Source organism: Chiloscyllium plagiosum, unplaced genomic scaffold, assembly GCF_037043375.1.
Source record: "Chiloscyllium plagiosum isolate Xiang-an unplaced genomic scaffold, Cpla_swu_hap1 HiC_scaffold_27, whole genome shotgun sequence".
Lineage (NCBI taxonomy): Eukaryota > Metazoa > Chordata > Chondrichthyes > Orectolobiformes > Hemiscylliidae > Chiloscyllium > Chiloscyllium plagiosum.
In genome coordinates, this window is record NW_028270165.1 from 79,665,822 (window position 1) to 79,681,047 (window position 15,226).

Sequence of the window (15,226 nt, forward strand, 5' to 3'; positions counted from 1 at the left end):
CAACTCATTTCTCCAACTCAATGAAGTCCAGTTGAAGTGTCTCCAAGGGACCTCCAGCAAGGGAGTTCTCGTAGAGATACTTGAACTAAGAGGTGGGAAATTGCCTACCCATGGACCTGTTTGATCACGTACAACATCCTGATCGGGAAAGCCACTGACTGAGTATCGATGCGATCTGGAATGGTCTGAGATTATCCTGGTGTCATTTGGTGCACCAGATCAGACGCTTTCAACATGGAGTCGCTTGAGCGATGGCGTGAGCTGCCAGAGGAAGTGGTGGGTGCTGATACAATGACAAGTTAAAAGGCCCCTGGATGGGCATATGAATATGAAGGGTTCAGTTGGGTCAGGGCCAAGTGATGGCAAATGCGACTGGAGTCATAGAGATGTACAGCACAGAAACAGACCCTTTGGTCCAACCCGTCCTTGCTGACAAGATAGCCAACCCAATTTAGTCCCAGCTGGCAGCACCCGGCCCATATAGGGGCCAAGTGATGGCAAACGTAACTAGATTAATTTAGGATATCTGGGCAGGTTGGGCCAAAGGGTCAGTTTCCGTGCTGTGTGACTCTAATTGTCTTCAGTGGAAGCAGAAGTGTGGTTGTGAAGGCTGGACTTTCAGAGCATGTTTTGCCCTGACTGGGAGCAGAAGAGTTTGACTGAAGTGTGTCGGTGTTAATGCCTTGATGTCTCATTTTGCTCCCACCTTCCCAGGGTCGTTAACCATTTTGTGTCTGGTCCTTCCTCAAGAAGCTGCGTTGCAGGTTCACCCTGAATTGACACTTTTTTTTTGCTTCCCAAAATCAGACCTGCTCACTCTCAGCAGGATCCCAGTGTTGTGAAAGATATTAACTTTCAGGTGGAGGTATCCAAAATTCAGAGAGATGTCAGTCTTGACGTTTTTGCTTTTCTGCCCCTGTAAGATCCTGAATCAGCACCTTCAGGAGAATTAGATAGAGCAGAGTGAGAACAGAGGGGGAAGAGGGTATGGGAGTGCTTTCAATTTTGTGGAAAACCAAAAGAAAAGAATATTCCACAAAATAGAATTGCTTGTTCTGAATTTCTACCCTGCACTGATAGTGATGACTTTTGTAATCTGTTTTTAACAGTGTATTTGAAGATCTGAAGACTGAAGCTTCAAAATCAACAGATGAAGGGCTGATGCCCGAAACATTGACTCTCCTGCTCCTCAGATGCTGCCTGACCTGTTGTGCTTTTCCAGCGGCACACTTTTCGACACTGACTCTCCAGCGTCTGCAGTCCTCACTTTGACGTCAATGTCTGACAGTCACTCAATCCATCGGGACCGCAATGATTTTCAACTATGCTTCTGTGAGAAGGAGCAAAGCGTTTTGTTTCCTGATTGAGTACGTTTTCAGCATCAGTGGGACTGAATGAGAGACCCTACTGTTGAAGCGCACTGAGTGTTGAGCCTGAAGCAGTTATACGGCCTGGGAAGAGGAATTCACGGTGGGGAGGGGCTCCACACGCATTTGTGTGTAACTGAAGCTTCGGCCATGGAGAAACCCGAGGAATCCAGCCCTGTGGAGAAACGATGGAAGTGTGGCGACTGCAGGAAAACCTTCTGTGTCCCCTCTGTCCTGGAGACTCATCGGTGCAGCCACACCAGGGAGAGCCCGTTCCCCTGTCCCGTCTGCGGGAAGGGCTTCAGCACTTCCTCCACCCTGCTAACCCACCAGCGGATCCACACTGGGGAGACGCCCTTCAGCTGCCCCGAGTGTGCAGGAAGGCCTTCAGCGATTCCTCCACCCTGCTGAGGCACCAGCGGGTCCACACAGGAGAGAGGCCCTTCAGCTGCCCCCTGTGCAGGAAGGGCCTCACCAGCTCTACCAACCTCCAAAGGCACCAGGGAGTTCATGTACCATCGCAGGGGGATTGAAGGCACGATGGTTGAGTGCCAGTATCGACTGGACTACCAACCCAGTTCCAGGGGCTCCCGGGTTTGAATCCCACTGCAGCAGATGGTGCGATACAGGGTATGGGTTGAAATTGCCGAGTGAGACAACACTTCCTCCAGGTTAAGGCTGTACCAAGGATCCAATTACAAAGGGACAACTTGGTGGTGACCAATAGTAAAGAAGTGAGGTAGGGGGGTGGTGAGGTAGCGTGTGCGTTTTGACCTTGAACTGTTTAAAAAGCAGCTACTTTTTCTCTGCCTTTTTGCTGAGGGGTTTGAACCTGTAAAAGTTGGATCTCAATAAAAGTTACCGGAAATTACCCCCGGCTCAGACTCTCATTGAAAGCTTTGAGCTCCAAGGTTTTTGTTTTAAAGCTGCTCATTTCTTTCAGCTTCCTGCACTAAGCTTCCAATGTGGCGTATCAGATGGATCAGTGAATGAGCAGCCAGTTTCGTTAGAAATTGTGAATTTTTCAGGAGTGCATAGTGTGTCATTTCATCGGCGTTGTAAAGTTTACTGGCAGCATTGGGAGGTGTGGGCTGTGGTCACTAGAAATGATGTGGAGGAGCCGGTGGTGGACTTGCCTGGATGAAGTTAAAAATCACACAACACCAGGTTATAGTCCAACAGGTTTATTTGGAAATGTAAGCTTTTGGAGCACTGCTGCTTCATTGGTTCGCTGTGGAGCAGGATCAAAAGACACAGATTTTATAGCAAAAGATCACAGTGTCATGCAACTGATAGCAATCTTGGTTTGTTCAATATATCCTGTTAAGTCTTTCACCTTTTAGAATGCGTTGCAGGTTTCAGTTCATTAATATGTAAATCCCAGGACATCTTTTGATTCACATTCTCAAGATGACTTAAGTTTTTTTTAAAAAAAGTGACAATTCAGCCCAGACAGCCCCGATAAAGGTGTGAGGTTCGAGTCTGTCAATGTCCCAATTTTGAATCAGACTGGGTCTATTTCCAAAGGAGGAATTTATAAAATATTACATAGATTGACTGCCTGCAGACTGTGCACTTTTTGAGCAAAATTGAATGTATCTGCAAACATAATTCTGCCAATACAAATTTGCCCAAAAAGTGATATGTGAGTTTATGCATGAGTGCACATAAGAGTGTGATGGAGTATATGCCTGTGTATGTGTGCGAGAGAGCACGTGTGTATGAGTGAGGTATGAATAAAAGCAAGGGCTTGCGTTTTGCTAAAGCAAGGACAGTCAGGACTTGTACAGTTAATGGTAGGGCCCTGTGTCATGCTGTAAGAGAGAGACATGGTGGGGTTCAGGTACACAGTTCTTTCAAAGTTGCTTCACTGTGAGACAGGGTGGTCAAGAAGGCATTTGGCATACTTGCCTTCATTGTTCACCACATTGAGTAAAGGAGTTGGGACATCATGTTGAGGTTGTACAGGATGTTGGTGAGGCCACTTTCAGAGTACTGAGTATGGTTCTCGTGTCCCTGTAATAGGAAGAATACTATTAGAGGGGGTTCGGTAAAGATTTGCCAGGATGTTGCCAGGACTGGAGGGTTTGAGTTATAATGAGAGGCTGGGACTTTTTTCACTGGAGCACAGGAGGTTGGGGGGTGACATTATTGAGATTGATAAAATCATGAGGAGTGGAGGTAAGGTGAATAGCAAAGGCTCTTCCTTAGCATTGGGGAGCTCAAGACTAGGGGGGATATTTCTTTAAAGTGAGAGGAGAGAGATTTAAAAGGAACCCGAGGGGCAACGTTTTGACAGAGGGCGGTTTACACGTGGAATGAACTTGTTGAGGACGTGGTCAATGCAGGTACGTTTACAAAGTCTAAACGACATTTGGATGGGTACATGAATAGAAAGGTTTAGAGGGATTTGGGCCAAACGCAGGCAAGTGAGGCTAGTTTAGTTTGGGAACCCTGGTCGCCATGGATGAGTTGGACCAAAGAGTCTATTTCTGTGCTGTCTACCTCTCTGAACCAGAAGTGATCTTATTGAAACCAGTAGAATTCTGAAAGGGGCTTGACAGGATAGATGCAGATAAAACGCTCCTTTGTGGTGGGAGTCATAGAATCCCAATAATGTGGAAACAGGCCATTCAGCCCATCTATTCCACACTGGCCCTCTGAACAGCATCTCACACATACCCACCCCCTTACTCCATATTTCCCATGGCCAATCCACCCTCAGTTTCACATCCCTGGTCACTATGGGTAATTTAGCACAGCCTATCCACCCTGACCTCTACACCCTAATCTATAAATTACCTTCTCAAAAATGTAATTTAAATGTCAAGTTTTTCTCTAAGAAAAATGTTAGTCTGACAACATCCGGGCGCAGACAGAATTCACACATTGTTAGAAAAGCTCTGCATTTGAATGACATTCTTGAGAAGGTAACAAAAAAGAAGTTCTGGGATTAACAAACCAAAGAGCAGAAACCTATTCTAAAAGATGAAGGATTTAATCTAAAATTGTTTGATGTGTCACATTTCCATGACCCTAGACTCCTTTGGATATAAATTGTGATCATGATCTCATTCTCCACAATTACCTAATGAAGGAGCGGCGCTCCACAATTACCTAATGAAGGAGCGGCGCTCCAAAAGCTAGTGCTTCCAAACAAACCTGCTGGATTATAACCTGGTGTTGTGTGATGTTTAACTTTGTCCAAGTGAAATTTCTCCTCTGCACAAGCACGGGTGAACAGTTTGTTTTAGTGCTTTGTGCGAGATCGGGCTAGCAGCTTTTAAATCCTTATGTTAAGCAGTTCAAGTAAACTGTCAATCAGCAAATATATTCTGAGAGTGGTACTTCCAGCTCTGGTAATCCTGTTGCATCAACAGAGAGGGAGAGGTTGTCACATCTAAAGAGCAGACAGAAAAGTTATTTCGCTTGTTGAGTCGGTTCCTCACTCAGATGAGACTGGATACTGCTTTTAATGGATCATAAATAAATGCTACAATGGAACACCTTAAATTCAAGGAATTTTGAAAGGGCAAACGAACAGTAACTTTGAACAGAGATGTTCTTCCATTTCCAACCTTGGTTGAGCCAAATGAAGCATTTTTACTGATAGCTCCATAATCATGTTCCTGCTGGATTTTTTTCAGGGCAAACAATTTCTGGTGGGAGAAATTCTGCATCCTGGGAAGGCGGGGAAATGAGAAAAAAAGCTGTTGAAAGCTTTGAACTGTGGGCCCATGAGCTCTCGTGGGAGCAGTGCATTTGCCAAAAACATTTCGGAGGAATTCTGTTTACCTGTTGGACTGAAAATAGTTTCCCCACTGAACGTTAAACAGGTATTGAGAACATTGCGCATTATAGAGTGTGTTCCTGAGGACTGGAGGAGGATTGAACTTGCCAACGTGAACCACACTTTGCAGGGAGAGGAAATTTCTCTGGATGGAATAGGTTGATGGAAGTCAACAATTGTCAGATTATTTCATGAAAATAACAGCTGGTATGGGGATCCCAGAAGAGGGGCGTCTGTAATGAGCACACAGAAACAAACCCTTCAGTCCAGGCCAACCAGACAAGCTAAATTAATCTAGTGACCCATTTGCCAGCATTTGGCCCATATCCCTCTGAATTCTTCCTATTCATGTCCCCATCCGGATGCATTTTTTTCTTCGAAGAATACTTGGGTGAGAGCCAAGATATGCAATATCTCAATGTATAATAATGAAGCAGCTCATTTATTCTGAAATTATTTCAATTAGTTGGTCAATTGCCAAATAATAGCTGCATAACTGTTGTCAATATTGATACCCAGGAAAGCTATTTTGTTTAGTATATTTCCTTTGTAAAGATCTTATCCAAATTATAAAATGAATGTATTTTCATATGAAATAAAATTTGCAGTGTTTTATTAAATGATTGAAAGTAACTTTGCACTTAATTGCTCCATTTGGGTTTAAACATTGTGACTTAGATAAAAGTGATCTTTGCTGGGGGCATCTGAAGCTGTAACAATGTTGGGACACAATAAAGGTTACCTGAGCGTTCTGCCGGACTCAGACTCTCATTGAAAGCTTAGAGCTCCAAGTGGTTTTTGTTTTAAAGCTGTTCATTTCTTGCAGCCTCCTGTACTAAGTTTCCAATGTTAGAAGTTTAAATTTTTCGGGAGTGCAGGCACTGCATCGTTTCATCGGCAGTTTACTGGCAGCACTGGGAAGTATGGGTTGTGTTCATTAGAAAGGAGGTGGAAATACTGCTGTTAGACTAGGTGGGGCAAGGTTTAAAAATCACAACACCGGGTTATAGTCCAACAGGTTTATTTGGAAGCACTAACTTTCAGAGTGCTGCTCCTTCATCGGGTAGCTGTGGAGCAGGATCATAAGACACAGAGTTAAGAGCAAAAGATCAGTGTCATGCAACTGATATGATATATTGCTGTTAAGTCTTTCATCTTTTAGAATGGGTTGCAGGTTTTATTTCAATAATGTGTACATCGCAGAACTATTATTAAGTCGTATTCTCAAGATCACTTAAGGTTTTTTTTAAAAACAGGTGACAGCTCAGCCCAGACAATGCATGAAAGGTGAGTCAGTATCCCAATCTTAAATCAGACTGGTTCTATTTCCAAACTAGGAATTTATAAAATATTATATGGACTGACTACCTGCATGTTGTACGCTTTTTGTGTAAAATTGAATATATCTGTAAATATTATTCTGCAAATGCACCCCATCGTTATATGTGCGTGCGCGCGTGTGTGTGTGCACATGCTTTGTAAATGGAGTGTGATGGAGGAGAAGCCTGTGAGAGGGTGTGTGTACATCGGAGAGAGAGCGTACATATGAGAGAGGTATAGATAAAAGTGAGGGGTTGCATTTTCCTAAAATAAGGGCTGGACTTGTACAGAGGGATATGGGGGGGGGGGGGGGGAGAGAGGAAGGGGTTCAGGTACATACTTCATTGAAAGTTGCATCACTGGTTGGAAGGGTGCTTCACAAGGCATTCAGCCCACTTACCTTATTTGTTCACACCATTGAATAAAGGAGTTGGGACATCATTTAGAAGTTATACAGGATGTTGGTGAAGCCACTTGTAGAGTACTGAGAACGCTTCTGGTGGCCCTGTAATAGGAAGAAAACTACTACAGAGGGTTCAGTAAAGATTTACCAGGATGTTGCCAGGACTGGAGGGTTTGAGTTATAAGGAGAGGCTGAGACTCTCTTCACTGGAGCACAGGAGGTTGAGGGGTGACCTCATTGAGATTGATATAATCATGAGGGTTCTAGGTAACATGAGCATCAAAAATAGCGAGGACCCTGCACGGTTATGTCAAGTGACTGGAGGGGGGGGTTGAAATTGTGACATTTGGACACTTTAAATCCATCAGGAACAGCATCTCCATAGAGCATACTGTGCATGTCAGGTGAGGTGCCAGAAGACTGGAGGTTGGCTAATGTGGTGCCACTGTTTAAGAAGGGTGGTAAGGACAAGCCAGGGAACTTTAGACCAGTGAGCCTGACATCAGTGGTGGGCACATTGTTGGAGGGAATCCTGAGGGACAGGATGTACATGTATTTGAAAAGGCAAGGACTGATTAGGGATAGTCAACATGGCTTTTTGTGTGGGAAATCATGTCTCACAAACTTGATTGAGTTTTTTGAGGAAACAACAAAGAGGATTGAGGAAGGCAGAGCAGTAATGTGATCTATATGGACTTCAGTAAGGCGTTTGACAATGTTCCCCATGGGAAACTGATTAGCAAGGTGAGATCTCAAGGAATACAGAGAGAACTAGCCATTTGGATACAGAACTGGCTCAAAGGTAGAAGACAGAGGGTGGTGGTGGAGGGTTGTTTTTCAGACTGGAGGTCTGCGACCAGTGGAGTGCCACAAGGATCGGTGCTCGGTCCTCTATTTTTGTCATTTACATAAATGACTTGGATGCGAGCATAAGAGGTACAGTTAGAGGGAGAGGCTGAACAGGCTGGGGCTGTTTTCCCTGGAGTGTCAGAGGCTGAGGGGTGACCTTATAAAGATTTACAAAATTATGAGGGGCATGGACAAGATAAATAGACAAAGTTTTTTCCCTTGGGTTGGGGAGTCCAGAACTAGAGGGCATAGGTTTAGGGTGAGAGGGGAAAGATATAAAAGAGACCTACGGGGCAATTATTTCACACAGAGGGTGGTACGTGCATGCAATGAGCTGCCAGAGGAAGTGGTGGAGGCTGGTACGAATGCAACAATTAAGAGGCATTTGAATGGGTATATGAATAGGAAAGGTTTGGAGGGATGTGGGCCAGGTGTTGAGGGGCGGGACTAGATTGGGTTGGGATATCTGGTTGGCATGGACGGGTTGGACCGAAGGGTCTGTTTCCATGCTGTACACTTCTGACTCTATGCTGGTCAAGCAAAAGCCGCGCATGCTCTGTCTACAGAAACAGTGCAAACCCTTCTTCAAATGGACCAATGAGAAGCCAGACAAGGAGCCTGGTCCTCCTGCCAATCAGAACTCCCCAATTGTCTGAATGCGGAAGATGGACCATCAGGTTCTGAAGCTGCTGCTTCTCTTCAAATGAAGATCGAGCTTCACCTCAGACTGCAACTTCCTTCCTCTATCCGCCATCTGTGAGTACGGCACTGTCTTTACTATTTCATTTTTTCATTCTGGGGTTAAATTGTTGACTTGCAGCAACGGAAAAGAAACCGAGTGAATCCAGGGAGGGGACAGAATCGGGAAACGTTGGTCCAGGTCTGTGTCTCAATTGGCAAACGCACAGCAAATGCAGTCCCACAGTGTGAAGTTATAACCTCGGTTATGAAAAAATAACTGCCAAAAGGAGGTACGTTGTTCAAATGGTGACATATTGGGATGTGGAGAAAGTGAGGACTGCAGATGCTGGAGGTGAGAGTCGAAAAGTGTGGCACTGGAAAAGCACAGGAGGTCAGACAGCATCCGAGGAGCAGGAGAATCGACGTTTCAGGCACGAGCCCTTCCTCAGGAATGATGTGTGGATGTAAATAGTGGCCTCAGCATCCTTCCACACCAGTCACTGCCAGTTGTCAGACGGATGCAGCAAGCAATCAGCAAGGCAAGAGGTATATTAGCAAGAGGAATTGATTTCAGAAGTAGGGATGTCTTCCTGCAGTTAGGGGGTCATTGAATATATTCAAGGCTGAGTTCATCTGATTTTGGAACAACCATGAAGTGGATGTTTATGGGGGAAGGCAAGTAAAATGGTTTTAAGACCAGTATAGAACAGTTAGAGTCATACAGCACAGAACAGACCCTTGAGCCCAACTAGTCCATGCTGACTATATTCACAAACTAAACTAGTCCCACCTGCCTGTGTTTGGCCCATATTCCTCTGAACCTTTCCTATTCATGTACTTATCCAAATGTCTTTTAAACGTTGTTACTCAACCTGCATCCACCATTTCCTCTGGACATTCATTCCACACAAATCACTGTTTAAAAAAAAGGTGCTCCTCATGTGTTTTTTAAATCTTTCTCCTCTCACCTTAATTTGCAGCCTAATCTTGAGTCGACACATGCCAATCACGTTATCTACGCCCCTCATGGTTTTGTAAACCTCTATAAAGAGAGCAACGAACCTTACAGTACAGAAACAGGCCCTTCAGCCCTCAAAGGCTATGCTGATCGAGATACTCTATCTAAACCTGCCGCCTATTTTCTAAGGATCTGTATCCCTCTGCTCCTTGCCCATTCATGTCTCTGTCTAGATACATCTTAAATGACGCTATCGATCCCACCCCTACTGCCTCCACTGGCGATGCATTCGAGGCGCCCACCACCCTGTGTAAAGAACTTTCCATGTATATCTCCCTCAAACCTTTCCCCCCTCACTTTGAACTCGTGACCCTGAGTCTTCCCCTCTGGGAAAATAATTCTTACTATCCACCCCTGTTTACACCCCTCATGGTTTTTAGGCCTCAATCAGGACCCCCCCCCCCCCCCCCCCCTCAACCTCCTTATTTCCAATGAAAATAATCCTAATCTACTCAATCTCTCCTTATACCTCGCGCTCTCCATAACAGGCAACATCCTGGTGAACCTCCCCTGCACTCTCTCCAAAAGTATCCACATCCTTTTGGAAATCTGGCAACCGGAATTGTACGCAGTATTCCAAATGCGCCAAACCAAAATCTTATATAACTTTAACATGACCTGCCAGCTCTTTTACTCAATCCGTCCGATGATGGAACGCGTGTTGTATACTGCCTTGACCACTCTACTGACATGCATTGCCACCTTCAGAGAACAATAGACCCGAACACCCAGATCTCTCTGTACATCAATTTCCCCTAGGACCTTTCCATTTACTGTATAGCTCACTCTTGAATTGCATCTTCCAAAATGCATCACCTCGCATTTGTCTGGATTGAACTCCATCTGCCATTTCTCTTCCCAACACTCCAATCTACATTCTGCTGTATCGTCTGACACTCTTTCAACCTCCTGTGCTCCAGTGAAAAAGGTCCCAGCCTACCCACCAATAGGTGTGAATTCTGTCTGGGTCCCAATGTCGAGTCAGCCTGACATTTTTGATAGAAAAGCTCTGCATTTAAATTACGTTCTTGAGAAAGTTACTGAAAACAGGTTCTGGGATTAACATACCAAAGAACTGAACCCCATTCTAAAAGATGGAAGAATAATCTAAATTGTTTAATGTATCACATCTCCATGAACTGGACTCTATTGGCTATAAATAGTCTAATCATGATCTTATTCCCCACAACCACCTGAAGCAGCAGCAGCACTTCAGAGTGCCAGAGATCCGGGTTCAATTCCCACCTCGGGCAACTGTCAGTGTGGAGTTTGCACATTTTCCCAGTGTCTGCGTGGGTTTCCTCCCACAGTCCAAAGATGTGCAGGTTAGGTGACGTGGCCACGCTAATTTGCCTGTAGTGTTAGGTGAAGGGGTAAATGTTGGGGAATGGGTCTGGGTGGGTTGCTCTTCGAAGGGTCGGTTTGGGCTGAAGGGCCTGTTTCCACACTGTAAGTAATAAAATCTAAAATAAATCTAATCGCTCCGAAAGCTAGGGCTTCCAAACAAACCACATTATGGCAGCGGCGGGAGGTGTGTATTATATTCACTAAAAACAGTTAAGCAGTTAGATAACACGTTCGAGTGGGAAGTGTGTATAACATGATCTCACAACTCCTATACTCAATGCTATGAGCAATGAAGGAAAGCAAACCAAACGCTGCCTTCACTACTCTGTCCACCTGAGACTCCAGCACTCCAAGGTCTCTTTATTCTGCAACACTCCCCTTAACTGTCAGTCAGTCCTGCCTGGATCGCTTGACCAAAATGCAAATCTCTGATTTCTCTAAATTAAACTCCAACTGACACTCCTCGGTTCATCAGCCGATCCCATAAATTCCAATTTATAGTGAACTCTTTCCTCTCATTCCCTGGAAGCTAAAAATCTCCATCCCACACTCACTCCCTCCATTTTCACTTTGCTTATAGCAGAAGAATGTAACTGAGAAACTTATCAGCCACGATTGAATGGAATGAGCAGACCTGGTGGCCTAATTTCTGCTCCTATGTCTTGTGGTCTCTTGCTGTCCTGGACACCGAGAGAATTGGGACCAGCATTGAACCGATCATGACTGGATATGGATCTACCTGCATCTAGGTGGATGGGCTGGAACGTTTTCACTGGCGCATAGGAGGTGGAGATGTGACCTTATCAAGGTTTATAAAATCATGAGGGGAGAGATGAGGTGAACGACAGGTGTCCTTCCCCTAGGGTTGGGGTTTCAAGATTAGGGAGCAAATTTTGATGGTGACAGGAGAAAGATTTTAAAAAGACTTGAAGGGCACAATTTTTTTTATACAAAGTGGTGCACATGCGGACTAAATGTCTAGAGGAAGTGATGGATGCAGGTACAGTAACGACGTTTAAAATACATTTGGATAAGTTCATGAATATGAAAGGTTTAGAGGGATATGGGCCAAAACACTGGCAGGTGGGACTGGTTTAGTTTGAGAACATAGTCAGCATGGACTAGTCTGTGAGTCTGTTTCTGTGCTGCATGGCTCTGTAACTCGGTCCTATACTAGTCTTAAAACCATTTTCTTGCCTTCCCCATAAACATTCACATAAAAATCAGATGAACTCAGCCTTGAATATATTCAATGACCCCCTAACTGAAGGAAGAAATCCCCACTTCTGAACTTAATTCCTCTTGCTAATACACCACTTGCCTTGCTCATTGCCTGCTGCACCTGTCTGACAACTGGCACAGAAGGACACTGATGCCTCTCTGAACATCCACGCATCATTCCTGATGAAGGGCTCGTGCCCAAAACTTCGACTGTCCTACTGCTCGGATGCTGCTTGACCTGCTGTGCTTTGCCAATTGTGGTCTTCTCTACATCGGGGAAAGCGAGCGTAAACTTGGGGAACTGAGCATCCCAGATGGGTCCGCAGAGGCAGAGCGGACTTCCCATTTTAATGCCCCTTCCCACTCCCCTTCTGACATGACTATCTTTGGCTTCCTCCATTACCACAACAAACCAAACCACAAATTGGAGGAACAAAACCTCATCTTCTGTCTGAGCAGTCAACAGCCCGGAGGACTCAACACTGAGTTCTCCAGACCCACAGCAGTGTGGTTGAGGGCAAACAGCACAAGGATTAAACCAAACAGTGAGGGGGTAAACAGCACAAGGATTCAACAAACAGTGAGGGGGAAACAGCACAAGGATTAAACACACAGTGAGGGGTAAACAGCACAAGGATTAAACCAAACAGTGAGGGGGTAAACAGCACAAGGATTAAACCAGTGAGGGGCAAACAGCACAAGGATTAAACCAAACAGTGAGGGGCAAACAGCACAAGGATTCAACACACAGTGAGGGGGAAACAGCACAAGGATTAAAACAAACAGTGAGGGGTAAACAGCACAAGGATTAAACAAACAATGAGGGGGCAAACAGCACAAGGATTAAACCAAACAGTGAGGGGGAAACAGCACAAGGATTAAACACACAGTGAGGGGAAACAGCACAAGGATTAAACACACAGTGAGGGGGAAACAGCACAAGGATTAAACCAAACAGTGAGGGGGAAACAGCACAAGCGCCAGTAAAAGCAGATGGAAAGTGAGTGTAAAATGTCACTATGACAGGACAGGCCCCACATTCCTTCCCCTCCGTCCCCCCCACAACCTGCCTCACCTTTCACCTCCCGGGCCCAGTACCTTCCTGGTGGCCCCATGGTTGACACAGGGGACGCCCCACGACCAGTAGAACTCCACCACCCAGGCGGCCGACGAGTTCCCAAGCAGGCCCTTAACCCCATCCGCCTCCAGAATGCTCACCGGCTCCTGCCTGCTGTACAGCCGGCCGGTGTGGCCGTGACACAGCAGCTGCGCCAGGAAGGCGGCGGTGCCCAGTGACGGGTGTCTGCCCCGGGCAGCACGGCGCCATTTTCCTAACGGCCGCCCTCCCGCCGCTTCCCCGCTCGAGCGACTTCTCCTCCCAACCGCCTTCACCCCCGCGTGACGTCTGCACGGGGGGATGGGCGGGGCCGGGGGAGCCTCACCGTCACCAAGCAACAGCCACCTCGCGCTCCAACTGCTCATTCACAAAAACAAACTCTCCTGTCTCGCTCTGCAGCTGCAGGGGGGACGCTGCCACGTTTCTAGGAGCCCTGTCTACATTGGGAAAGCTCACGGCTCAATTTAAACAGATATTCCGACATCTAACGGAACGGCTTCATATCTAAAGGGGGCAATCTGCATTTTAAAGGGACGTGGACATTTTAACGGGTATTTCTGCAAATAAAGATGTTTAAATGGACGAGATTACATTTCAAAGGGATGTGGCACATTCAAAGGGATATCTTCATATGTAAAGTGACGCAGTTATATCTAAACGAATCTACATTTCGAAGAGACGTTGCCCTAATTATAAGTAGAGACAATAGGTGTGAATTCTGTCTGTGTTGCAATGTTGAGTCAGACTGACATTTTTCTTAGAAAAGCTCTGCATTTAAATTACATTCTTGAGAAGGTAATTTATAGATTCGGGTGTAGGTTAGGGAGAATTGGCCGTGCGAAGTTACCCATAGTGACCAGGGATGTACAGGTTCGGGTGGCTTGGCCATGGGAAATACGGAGTAAGGGGTTGGGTATGAGTGGGATACTGTTCAGGAGGGCCAGAGAGGAAGACATGGGCTGAATGACCTGCTTCCACATTGTCGGAATTCGATGACCCTCCCCACAAAGGAGCATTTTATCTGCATCTATCCTGTCAAGCCCCTTTCAGAATTCTACTGGTTTCAATAAAGATATGCAGCACAGAAACAGACCCTTCGGTCCAATTCGTCCATGCCGACCAGGATTCCAAACTAAACCAGTCCCACTTGCCTGCATTTGGCCCATAATCCCTCTCAACCTTTCTATTCATGTACCCATCCAAATGCTGTTTCAATGTTGTAACTGTACCTGCATCTACCACATCCTCAGCAAGTTCATTCCACATACAAAGCCACCCTCTTTCAAAATGTTGCTCCTCAGGTTCCTTTTAAATCTTTCTACTCCAAGCAATATGCCCCCAAGTTTTGTGCTCCCCGACGCTAAGCAAGAGCCCTTTGCTATTCACCTTACCTCCATTCCTCATGATTTTATCAATTTCCTGCACTCGAATGAATAAAGTCCCAGTCTCTCCTTATAACTCAAACCCTTCCAGTCCTGGCAACATCCTGGTAAATCTTTACCAAACCCTCTCTAATAGTATTCTTCCTATTACAGGGCCACCAGAACCGTACTCAGTACTCTTAAAGTGGCCTCACCAACACCCTGTACAACCTCAACATGATGTCCCAACCCCTGTACTCAATGGTGTGAACAATGAATGCTATGCTGCTAAATGCCTTCTTAACCGCCCTGTCTACCTGTGATGCAACTTCCAAAGAACTATGTACCTGAACACCCCACCCCATGTCTGTCTGTTCTATAACATGACCCAGGGCCTTACCATTATCTGGACAAGTGCTGCCCTTCGTTGTTTTAGCAAAATGCAACCCCTTGCTTGTATTAATACCTCTCACACACATGCTCCCCCTCAGACACACACAAACATTCCCCCCCCCCCCAATACTCTCTCAGGCTTATACTCCATCACACTCACACTTTACCAAGCATGTACACACTCTCACGCACAAACTCACATGGACGCACCCACAATTCTTTGGAGTGAATTTGTATTGGCAGAATTATATTTGCAGATACATTCAATTTTGCTCAAAAAGCATACAATTTCCAGGCAGTCAATCCATGTAATATTTTATGAATTCCTCCTTTGGAAATAGAACCAGTCTGATTCAAAA

At 45.5% G+C, this 15,226-nt stretch overlaps 2 protein-coding genes across 2 annotated transcripts in view; one reads left to right on the plus strand and one right to left on the minus strand.

Moving 5' to 3' along the window:
• LOC148144635 (uncharacterized) overlaps nt 1-13,302 on the minus strand; it is a 333,213-nt gene extending 319,911 nt beyond the window's left edge. Inside the window, exon 1 of the mRNA XM_087975022.1 lies at nt 13,215-13,302. The gene's annotated coding sequence lies outside the window, so the exon portion shown is untranslated. The remainder of the gene's footprint in view (nt 1-13,214) is intronic.
• Nucleotides 1-15,226, plus strand: part of LOC148144639 (uncharacterized) — a 408,822-nt gene that overhangs the window by 129,623 nt on the left and 263,973 nt on the right. The window lies entirely within an intron of this gene.